Consider the following 12347-nt stretch of genomic DNA (forward strand, 5'->3'; position numbering starts at 1 on the left):
CGCCGCACTGTCGGAGGGTCAGTACTGAGGGAGCGCCTCACTGTTGGAGGACCTGCCCTAAGCGAGCACCGTGCTGTCGGAGGGTCAGGGTGGGGGGGTCAATTCTCTCCCGTGACCTGGCCAGCCATCTGGTCATTATTCAGGTTGCTGTTTGTGGGATCTTGCTGTACTTCCTACATTACAACAGTGACGGCACTTCCAAAAAAAGGAAAGTACTTCATTGGCTGTGAAACCCTTTGGGACGTCCTGAGGCTGTGAAAGGCACGAGAGAAATGCAAATCTTTCTTCACGTGAGCCTAGGCAGTTGACTCTTGGCAGTGTATTCGACCGTGTGGGGCAGCACCTTGCTCGTTTTCCAGTTGAGGGGTCACAGGTTACTCACTGGGGTGTGTGCATCCCTTCCATGCCCCCACCACCACCACCCCACCCGGCCTGTGGTGGCCCACAGAGCAGTTGGTGCAGACTGTGCCGGGGGTTGCAGTTGGGATCTTGCTATGCAAGATATGTCACCTCAGCTACGGCGGGAGGGAGGCTGGGACGCTTCTGAGGGATCCAATGGGGGGCTGGCAAGCCACAGGTCCCACTCCACAGAGACTTGAGGGCAAAAGTCCAGACCCACTAGCTATAGCGCCACATGGAGGGAGTGCCGCACTGCCTGAGGTGCCATCTACTCCGTTTGCAGGAATGTCGCTCTCCGACCGGAATTTGAGCCTACACTGGTTTGCAATGGAGTGGACGCGTTAAGCTGCCTAGGAAGAGCGTCTCCGGTTTTTACCGTGCTATTCACCGTCTCGGGACGGGCCGAAGTGTTTTGCGGTTAATGGTGTGCGCTCGGTACCTCCTCACTCCTACCTCTCCCCTACCACCAGCCTCGATGTCCCCCCCTCCAGTACAGCCTCGTTCCTGCTCCTCCTCCCTCCCCACAACCTGTCCGCCTCCAGCTGTGGCTCAGTTCATAGCACCCTCGCCTTTGAATCAGAGGGTTGTGGGTTCATGTCCCACTCCTGGAAAACCAAGAACTGTGATTGTACTCGAAAGAGTTACATCTCGAGAAGCGGCAATCTCTCGCCTTCAGCTGTGCCTTAATTTTGCCCCCCCCCCGGCCAATGTATCTGCACCGCCCCTCCCGGCCTCCCCTCCCCCCACCCCCTCCGTGCCCTCCCACCTTCCCCAGCCTCCCTCTCCATTGTTCCTTCATTCGGTAACAGGCTGGTACCTCTCCCTGCCGGTGAAAGGCCTTGTGGAAATCTAAGCCACTATCGTGCGTTTCACTTGGATTGGATCTTTCCTGGTTGTCTTAGAAGCAGCGAGGGGCAGACCCCTCTACCCATCCCAAGAAATGTTAGCTCTCTCTGCCCCCAGCCTAGCTTCACTCCGGACTCCAGCACTTGGGCTGAGATTAGGCCTAGAATAAGAACATTTCTTGGGACCTCTCTGGTTTTAGTGCCTCCTGCTTCATTCCCCAGTCCACTGGGGAGGATTTAACATGTATATTTCTTTTAAAGAGAGTAGCCCAAGGTCACTTCAGCTCATCGAAAACTCTGCTGAGCCCCTCCACCCCATATCCCAACTCGCATCGAGTCCCGTTCACCCATCACTCCCTCCCTGTGCTCGCTGACCATCACTGGCTCCCGGTCCGGCAACACCTCCACTTTCAAATTCTCATCCTTGATCTCTGTAACCTCCTCCAGATCCTACACCCCTCCCTATCTCTGTAACCTCCTCCAGCCTCCTACACCCCTCCCTATCTCTGTAACCTCCTCCAGCCCCCTACACCCCTCCCTATCTCTGTAACCTCCTCCAGCCCCCTACACCCCTCCCTATCTCTGTAACCTCCTCCAGATCCTACACTCCCTCCCTATCTCTGTAACCTCCTCCAGCCCCTACACCCCCTCCCTATCTCTGTAACCTCCTCCAACCCCTACACCCCTCCCTATCTCTGTAACCTACTCCAGATCCTACACCCCTCCCTATCTCTGTAACCTCCTCCAGCCCCTACACCCCCTCCCTATCTCTGTAACCTCCTCCAGCCCCTACACCCCTCCCTATCTCTGTAACCTCCTCCAGCCCCCACACACCCCTCCTCCAGCCCTTACACCCCTCCCTATCTCTGTAACCTCCTCTAGTCCCTCCACTTCTCCCTATCTCTGTAACCTCCTCCAGCCCCTACACCCCTCCCTATCTCTGTAACCTCCTCCAGCCCCTACACCCCCTCCCTATCTCTGTAACCTCCTCCAGCCCCTACACCCCTCCCTATCTCTGTAACCTCCTCCAGCCCCCACACACCCCTCCTCCAGCCCTTACACCCCTCCCTATCTCTGTAACCTCCTCTAGTCCCTCCACTTCTCCCTATCTCTGTAACCTCCTCCAGCCCCTACACCCCTCCCTATCTCTGTAACCTCCTCCAGCCCCTACACCCCCTCCCTATCTCTGTAACCTCCTCCAGCCCCTACACCCCTCCCTATCTCTGTAACTTCCTCCAGCCGCTACACCCCTCCCTATCTCTGTAACCTCCTCCAGATCCTACACCCCCTCCCTATCTCTGTAACCTCCTCCAGCCCCTACACCCCTCCCTATCTCTGTAACTCCCTCCAGCCCCTACAACCCTCCGAGATCTCTGCGCTCCTCCAATTCCGGCCTCTTGCCCATCCCCCGATTCCCATCGCTCCACCATTGGCGGCCGTGCCTTCAGCTGCCTGGGGGCCCTGAGCTCTGGAATTCCCTCCCTAAACCTCTCCGCCTCCTTCTCTCTCTCTCCCCTCCTTTTAGACGCTCCTTAAAGCCGACCTCTCTATATCTTCTCATGTGGCCGGTGTTAAATTTTGTCTGTTAGCACCTTTAATACTGTTAATACTTTATATCAATGCAAGTTAGTGCTGTTTGTAGGGTACCACAAAAGGTTAAAAAGATGAGGTAAATCGAAAATGGATATAATTTTTCCTTGTTTAATTAATTGTTAGGATGTGTGCATCACTGGCAAGGCTGACGGGTCCCAAGTGGGGCTGGGTTCCCCGGAGCGAGGCGGAGGTCCTGGGCAGGATGGGGTGGAGATGCCTGGCGTGTTTGGATGGAGGTCCTGGGTGGGGTGGAAGTCCCATGACCTGGGAGGAGACAGCGTATCACTCCCAGTGTCCTTCGGCTTCTGAGGTCTGTCTGAAGGGCGGAGAGGGTTAAACCCGTGGATGGAGCTGCTCCTGCACAAAGTGAGCTTGCTTGGGGCCCACTTTTGACAGGCGGCTCTGAATTGGGGATGGGATGATGAATGGCTTCATTATCTCCAAACAGACTCTCCTATTCAGCGTCTCTCCACGCCTGTTAGCGGAGAGATTGAGAGAGGTTCTGGGGTCAGCGCGAACTGAATCTCAGTGGAAAACTCTCCTAGCAGGAATTAGTGTGGGGGACAGTCTGTACCTTCCTGGGGACACGAACATCCCCCTCCTTGTTTGCTGCCTCTTGCTCATTTTCTCATTCTATTCCCAATCCTTAGTTATCTTTCTCTTTCACGCCCTCTCTCCTCTCTCTTTCACGCCCTCTCTCTCCTCTCTCTTTCACGCCCTCTCTCCTCTCTCTCTTTCACGCCCTCTCTCCTCTCTCTTTCACGCCCTCTCTCCTCTCTCTTTCACGCCCTCTCCCCTCTCTCTTTCACGCCCTCTCTCCCCTCTCTCTTTCACGCCCTCTCTCCTCTCTCTTTCACGCCCTCTCTCCCCTCTCTCTTTCACGCCCTCTCTCCTCTCTCTTTCACGCCCTCTCTCCTCTCTCTTTCACGCCCTCTCTCCTCTCTCTTTCACGCCCTCTCTGCTCTCTCTTTCACGCCCTCTCTGCTCTCTCTTTCACGCCCTCTCTGCTCTCTCTTTCACGCCCTCTCACCTCTCTCTTTCACGCCCTCTCTCCTCTCTCTTTCACGCCCTCTCACCTCTCTCTTTCACGCCCTCTCTCCTCTCTCTTTCACGCCCTCTCACCTCTCTCTTTCACGCCCTCTCTCCTCTCTCTTTCACGCCCTCTCTGCTCTCTCTTTCACGCCCTCTCTCCTCTCTCTTTCACGCCCTCTCTCCTCTCTCTTTCACGCCCTCTCTCCTCTCCCTTTCACGCCCTCTCTCCTCTCTCTTTCACGCCCTCTCTGCTCTCTCTTTCACGCCCTCTCTCCTCTCTCTTTCACGCCCTCTCCTCTCTCTTTCACGCCCTCTCTGCTCTCTCTTTCACGCCCTCTCTGCTCTCTCTTTCACGCCCTCTCACCTCTCTCTTTCACGCCCTCTCTCCTCTCTCTTTCACGCCCTCTCACCTCTCTCTTTCACGCCCTCTCACCTCTCTCTTTCACGCCCTCTCTCCTCTCTCTTTCACGCCCTCTCTCCTCTCTCTTTCACGCCCTCTCTCCTCTCTCTTTCACGCCCTCTCTCCTCTCTCTTTCACGCCCTCTCTCCTCTCTCTTTCACGCCCTCCCTCCTCTCTCTTTCACGCCCTCTCTCCTTTCTCTTTCACGCCCTCTCTCCTTTCTTTCACACCCTCTCCTTTCTCTCTATCCTCCATGCTTGTGTTCTCATCCTCATTCTCTCTCCTCTTTCCTATTTCCCTCTCTTTTCCCTCAGCCTCTGTCACCAGCTCTTTCTCACTGTCTCACATGCACTCTCTCTCACCCTTTCCTGTCTCTCTCTCTCTCTCCCTCAACCTTCCCTCTATTCCTCTCTTTCTCCCCCTTCTCCCTCTCTCTCCCTCCCCCTTCCCTCCCCCTCTCTATCCCGCTGGCCTCTCTCTACTCCTAAACTTGCTTTGGTGAAGGGATATCAGGTCCTCAATCAGGTGACCTTCAGTCGTGTCTGAGCTGAGACAGTGAACAGGAGCAAGAGCCCAGGCTGATCCTCCTCCACCGCTCCCACTTGCATTTCAGTAGCGCCTTTTACGACCTCAGGTCATCCCAAAATGCTCAACAACAAATTACTTTCTTTTTTTGAAGTGTAGTCACTGTTGTAATGTAGGAAATGCAGCAGCCAATTTGTGCACAGCAAGATCCCACAAACAGCAATGTGATAATGATCCAGGTCATCTGTTTTTAGTGATGTTGGCTGAGTATATTGGCCCCAGGACACTGGGGAGAACTCCACCCCCCCCAACCAACCCCCCCCCCCCCCCGCCCTCCTCCAATTGCAGCTGTGGGATCTTTTACATCCACCTGAGGGGGCAGGCGGGAGCCTCGGTTTAACGTTCAGTCAAAAGGCGGTGCTCCCTCAGCCCTGACCCTCCGACAGTGCGGTGCTCCCTTGGCGCCGACCCTCCGACAGTGCGGCGCTCCCTCAGTACTGACCCTCCGACAGTGCGGCGCTCCCTCAGTACTGACCCTCCGACAGTGCGGCACTCCCTCAGTACTGACCCTCCGACAGTGCGGCGCTCCCTCGGCGCCGACCCTCCGACAGTGCGGCGCTCCCTCGGCGCCGACCCTCCGACAGTGCGGCACTCCTTCGGCGCCGACCCTCCGACAGTGCGGCGCTCCCTCAGCACTGACCCTCCGACAGTGCGGCGCTCCCTCAGCCCTGACCCTCTGACGGTGCGGCGCTCCCTCGGCGCTGACCCTCCAATGGTGCGGCGCTCCCTCGGCGCCGACCCTCCGACGGTGCGGCGCTCCCTCAGTACTGACCCTCCGACGGTGCGGTGCTCCCTCGGCACTGACCCTCCAATGGTGCGGCGCTCCCTCGGCGCCGACCCTCCGACAGTGCGGCGCTCCCTCAGTACTGACCCTCTGACGGTGCGGCGCTCCCTCGGCACTGACCCTCCGACAATGCGGCGCTCCCTTGGCACTGGCGCTGCGAGTGTTGGCCTGGGTTATGGGCTCAAGTTTCTGGAGTGGGGGTTCTAACCTACGACCTCCTGAATGTCACCACTCGTAATTCTGTGAATGTGCCAGGAGACCGCCTTGCTCCCAAACCTCAATGTGATTGGATGCTGCCTGCTCTTTGCCCTGATAGAGCTGCTTGCTATTGGCTGAATTATGGCTGGCCCAGAGCAGTGAATCTGGTTGGTCTAGCTGACCATGATGTTAACACTCCTGCCCACCCAATGTTGAGGTTTCCATGGTGCTCACGACCCATGTTTTGCCCGTGTTACACCCAAGCCTGTATTTCTTTAGTGCCTTTAACATAGCAGAATGTCGCAAGCTGCTTCACAGGAACGTTATCTGACAAAAAAATCTGACCCCGAGCCCTGTAAGGAAACATTAGGGACAAGTGACCAACAGCTCGGTCGAGGTGTTAGTTTTTTAAGGGACGTCATAAAGGAGGAGAGAGAGAGGCGGAGAGGTTTACGATGGGATGTTTTCGTATTCTTCCATGGGATGTGGGCGTCGCTGGCAAGGCCGGTATTTGTTGCCCATCCCTAATTGCCCCCTTCAACTGAGAGGCTGGCTTGGCCATTTCAGAGGGGCAGTTAAGAGTTGACCACATGGCTGTGGGTCTGGAGTCACATGTAGGCCCAGACCGGGTAAGGACGGCAGATTTCCCTTCCCTATAGGGACATTCGTGAACCAGATGGGTTTTTACGACAATCCATGATGGTTGTAATGGTCACCATCACTGAGACTAGCTTTCAATTCCAGATTTTATTAATTGAATTTAAATCCCATCAGTGGTCATGGTGGAATTACTAGTCCAGTAACATTACACCACTGCCTCCACTTATTCCAGACCTTGAGGCCCAGACAGCTGAAGGCACGGCCCCCAGTGGTGGAGTGATGGAAATCGGGGGATGCGCAAGAGGCCGGAATTGGAGGAGCGCAGAGATCTCGGGGGGTTGTAGGGGCTGGAGGGGGGTTACAGAGATAGGGAGGGGTTGTAGGGGCTGGAGGGGGGTTACAGAGATAGGGAGGGGTGTAGGGGCTGGAGGAGGTTACAGAGATAGCAAGGGGTGTAGGGGCTGGAGGAGGTTTCAGAATTAGGGAGAGGTGTAGGGGCTGGAGGAGGTTACAGAGATAGGGAGGGGTGTAGGGGCTGGAGGAGGTTACAGAGATAGGGAGGGGTGTAGGGGCTGGAGGAGGTTACAGAGATGGGGAGGGGTGTAGAAGCTGGAGGAGGTTACAGAGGTCGGGAGGGGTGTAGGGGCTGGAGGAGGTTACAGAGATGGGGAGGGGTGTAGGGGCTGGAGGAGGTTACAGAGATGGGGAGGGGTGTAGGAGCTGGAGGAGGTTACAGAGATAGGGAGGGGTGTTGGGGCTGGAGGAGGTTACAGAGATAGGGAGGGGTGTCGGGGCTGGAGGAGGTTACAGAGATAGGGAGGGGTGTCGGTGCTGGAGGAGGTTACAGAGATAGGGAGCTTTGTAAGGGTTGGGGAGATTACAGACGGGATCCCATCCTGCATTTGATTTTGTTGTTTACAAACTGATGCACAGCGAGTTTAACGATCACAAGCCAATTGACGGTGCCTGTTACCTACTTTGATTTTACTAAACAAATGTAATTGGCCACATCTGGATTGTCAATTAGCCTCACACAGCTAATGTATTTTGACAGCACTGCTGCTGTACAAGCGGTTAGGTGAATGTTGTGGACAGTATGACCCCCTCACTCCCGGTGTCATTTCGTGCCGTTAGATGTGTGACCGACAATCTTTTTGCTCCTCAATAACTCTATCATTGATTATTGGTCAGAGACCTTCACTGAAGTGCAGGTGAAAAGTCATCAAGGGTGAAAGAAATCAGGTAGCTAACTCCAGTCCCTCCACCTCCGTGGACACCAACCCGTACTCCAAATCATGTTTAAGGAAAACATTATTTGGGTTTGGCTACAACAGAATTGGGTTTCTTTAAATTTTTTTTCATCCAAAGCCTAGTTTACCGACCACGTTCTCACAACTGCCTTTTTTAAATCTCTCCGTCGTGTCCCCCCCCCCAACCTTAACCCACCCTAGGCAGACGTCCTGGGGTGTTCCACGGGCGCTAGGTACCCTACGGCACAAGTGCCCGTTCTTTTATGTGGGAGAGCCTCATCGGTGAGTCTCGCTGGGGGGGGTTGGGGGAGGGGAGAAGCTGACCCTGCCCTCGCTTGCTGTCCACGCACACGTGCACGTGCACACTTCCAGCAGTGGTGGTGATCGGGAGTGCCAGCTGTGCTTTTTTTATAAAAACTGCTCATCTCCGCACCCCCACCCCTCAACCCTGCCCACAGCGGCTCGAGAGACTTATTTGCTATTTGTAGCCACCAAACTACTGCAGGTCAGGCAATTCGGCCAACCCTGGGCAGGGCCAAACTTGGGATCTCCTCCTTCCGCCTAGCTCAGGAATGTAGAGTCTCTCAGTCCTGGAGAAGGCCATTCGGCCCATTGTGCCTGTTGAAGTGCCATTGAATTAGTCCCACTCACCAAAGCCCCGCTCTTTCCCCCGTCATCCTGCCAATTTTACCCCTTCAAGTATTTATCCGATTCCCCACCTTTTGAAAGCTCCTATTGAATCTGCTTCCGCCGCCCTTTCAGGCAGCAACTTCCAGATCACAACAACTCCCTGTGTAAAAAAAAAAAATTCTCCTCATCTTCCCCTCTGGTTCTTTTCCTCGATTCTCTTCAATCTGTGTCCCCTCTGGTTACCGACCCTCCTGCCCAGTGGAAACCGTTTCTCCTTATTTACCCTATCGAAAACCCCTTTGTGATTTTGAGCGCCTCGATGAAATCTGCCCCTTAACCGTCTCTGCTCCAAGGAGAACAATCCCAGCTTCTCCAGTCTCCTCCTCCTCCCGGTACCATGCCCCTAAGAGGGCATTGGCGACCATGGGCTTCCCTTGGATGGGGATGTCCATGATTGCGCCGGGCAAAGTACTGCAGTGGGTTTGCCGTTGCCTTCTGCAGTATGGCTGACCAGGAGACTCTCCCGCTCTTACCGCCTGCCCTCAGGCCTATTGGAAGGGTTTACAGTCTGGTAATCAACCTGTTTGGCCACGTTATGAACTCACCTTCCATGGCCAAAAGCCCTGAAGTGGGCCTCGAACCCTGGATCTTCGGGCTCAGAGGTAGGGACATTACCCACTGGGCCACGAAGACCGCCTAGCCAGTCTCTACGCATTAACTGAAGTAATGCAGTCGGACAGTGAGCCAAATGCAGGGCCAACATAGGCTATCTGACATAAAAACAGAAAGCGCTGGAAAAACTCAGTCCGGCCTGACACCATCTGTGGAGAGAGAAACCAGAGTTAACGTTTCGAGTCCAGTACGGACTCTTCTACAGAACTCCCTGACAGACTGACAACCCGATCCCTCTCTGCGGCCGCAGGCGTACTTGAGGGTGGGGTGTTCTGAGGCCTGTGTTCCAAAGTCAAGAGTGGGGATGGGGGTTCTCAGCTGCCTCCTGTTGGCTCTTTCCCCCAGGGCGAGAGAATGCAGGAGTTTCTCTCTTCCTCCCCCCCTCCCCACCCCCACAGTTTATTTCTTCCCCCCCTCCCCCTCAACACCCCGCGGTCCAGTCGCCGGACCTGAGCTTCTTCCCCACGCAGACACTAATGTAGGCAGAGCGAGGGAAGCTCTTCCGCTCGAGACCCCGGCCGATCGGCTATCCTTCGATCGCGAACCCCCGGGGAGTGGACGATCTGGCTGACATCACTTTTTTTTTGTGCCTGTGGGATCTTGCTGTGCACAGATCGGCTCCCCTCCCCCAGCGACACCAACGACAGCATTTAATCCCGGTAAATGAAGGGCTTCGTTCGCGGTGACGTTCCTGTGGTTGCGCGAGGCCCAGAGAAACTCGAGTGTCTCTTCGTTCTTTTGTTTCTGATGCTTGCCCACCTGTATCCTGGTACAAGGGAGGGGGGGTGTTCCCCGATTTTAACGGTTAGCCTAACGCGGCCGCGCGAGCGTCTTCGGCCGGCTCCTCCTGCCCAGCGCCGTCCGCTGGCCGGGGAGTATTAATTGTGTCTGGAGTGTTGAATGAGCGGGTGGGAGGGGGAGCGTTGGTGGGGTAAGGGTCAGTGGATAAACGTGGCTCCTCTCTCTCTCTCTCTCTCTCTCTCTCTCTTTCTCTCGCCAAGTTGTGGCTGTGGCACACTGTGCCTGAGCCGTTAATCTTTTCGTCAGGATTATAAACGAGTGCCTCTTCTCAAGTGAGGACTCTTCTGTTTAAATGTGTGTTGGCTAAAACCAGCTTATTCAGCAAAGGCCAGTGTCAGTGCTGGGGAATTTGCACTGACTGGTGAATGGACCCAACACTGAGCATGTGGATAGCGGTGATTTGAGTGTAAACCTTAGTCTAAGTACACCTCTGCGTCCTAGACTTTTTTCAGCTCCTCCAAAACTACGCTGCCCCCACCCCCCCGTGTCCTAACTCGCACTGAGTCCCGTTCACCCATCACCCTCTGTGCTCGCTGACCCACACGGGCTCCCAGTCCGGCAACACCTCCATTTAAAAATTTTGCATCCGTGTTTTCAAATCCCCGCCAGCCCCTACACCCCCTCCCTATCTCTGTAACCTCCTCCAGCCCCTACACCCCTCCCTATCTCTGTAACCCCCTCCAGCCCCTACACCCCTCCCTATCTCTGTAACCTCCTCCAGTCCCTACACCCCCTCCCTATCTCTGTAACCTCCTCCAGCCCCTACACCCCTCCCTATCTCTGTAACCTCCTCCAGCCCCTACACCCCTCCCTATCTCTGTAACCTCCTCCAGCCCCTACACCCCTCCCTATCTCTGTAACCTCCTCCAGCGCCAACACCCCTCCCTATCTCTGTAACCTCCTCCAGCCCCTACACCCCCTCCCTATCTCTGTAACCTCCTCCAGCCCCTACACCCCTCCCTATCTCTGTAACCCCCTCCAGCCCCTACACCCCTCCCTATCTCTGTAACCCCCTCCAGCCCCTACACCCCTCCCTATCTCTGTAATCTCCTCCCGCCCCTACACTCCTCCCTATCTCTGTAACCTCCTCCAGCCCCTACACCCCTCCCTATCTCTGTAACCTCCTCCAGCCCCTACACCCCTCCCTATCTCTGTAACCTCCTCCAGTCCCTACACCCCTCCCTATCTCTGTAACCTCCTCCAGCCCCTACACCCCCTCCCTATCTCTCTAACCTCCTCCAGCCCCTACACCCCTCCCTATCTCTGTAACCTCCTCTCTCTCTGTGTCTCTTTCTCTCTCTCTCTCTCTCTCTCTCTGTGTTTCTCTCTCTCTCTCTCTCTCTCTCTCTGTCTCTCTCTCTCTCTCTCTCTCTCTGTGTCTCTTTCTCTCTCTCTCTGTTTCTTTCTCTCCCTCTGTGTGTCTCTTTCTCTCTCTCTCTGTGTGTCTCTTTCTCTCTCTCTCTGTGTGTCTCTTTCTCTCTGTGTGTCTCTTTCTCTCTGTGTGTCTCTTTCTCTCTGTGTGTCTCTTTCTCTCTGTGTGTCTCTTTTCTCTCTCTGTGTGTGTCTCTTTCTCTGTGTGCGTGTGTCTCTTTCTCTCTCTCTCTGTGTCTCTCTGTCTCTCTCTGTGTTTCTGTCTCTCTCTTTGTGTCTCTCTGTCTCTCTCTCTGTGTCTCTGTGTGTCTCTCTCTGTGTCTCTCTCTGTCTCTCTCTCTCTGTGTCTCTCTCTCTCTCTATCTCTGTGTCTCTCTCTCTCTCTAACTCTGTCTCTCTCTCTCTCTAACTCTGTGTCTCTCTCTCTCTCTAACTCTGTCTCTCTCTCTCTCTAACTCTGTCTCTCTCTCTCTCTCTAACTCTGTCTCTCTCTCTCTCTATAACTCTGTCTCTCTCTCTCTCTTACTCTCTCTCTCTCTCTATAACTCTGTCTCTCTCTGCCTCTCTGTGTCTCTCTCTAAAACTCTCCGTCTATGTCTCTGTCTCTCTCTCTGTCTCTTTGTGTCTCACATAAACATTTTCTATGGATAGATAATCAGTATTTAAAATGTCTGCACTAATGAGGTTAGGGGTTGGGCAAAGTAGGGTGAGAAAGCGAGAGAGCTGTTACTGTGTTTGTCCGTGCTCTCCCCAACCTGAGGGTGCTTAACGCTGACAGTGGCTTAACTGGAACGTTCCATTTACAAGCACTTTAACTGGAGTAAGATCTTACTTGAAGGAAGCAAACACTGCTCTGTGTGTTTTTATGGGTTTGGTGTTTGATTCGTTCTTTTAGCAGATAGTTCAACTTCCTGTCCATCACAGTGGCGTTGTCAGTGACCAGTAACTATCCCCCTCTCCGCTGGATCCCCAGCAGTGGAGTGGTCATTAGCTATCCCCTTCTCCGCTGGATCCCCAGCAGTGGAGTGGTCAGTAACTATCCCCTTCTCCGCTGGATCCCCAGCAGTGGAGTGGTCAGTAACTATCCCCTTCTCCGCTGGATCCCCAGCAGTGGAGTGGTCAGTAGCTAACCCCTTCTCCGCTGGATCCCCAGCAGTGGAGTGGTCAGTAGCTATCATCCTCTCCGC

Source organism: Cetorhinus maximus, unplaced genomic scaffold, assembly GCF_964194155.1.
Source record: "Cetorhinus maximus unplaced genomic scaffold, sCetMax3.hap1.1 HAP1_SCAFFOLD_1147, whole genome shotgun sequence".
In the NCBI taxonomy this organism is placed as follows: Eukaryota; Metazoa; Chordata; class Chondrichthyes; order Lamniformes; family Cetorhinidae; genus Cetorhinus; species Cetorhinus maximus.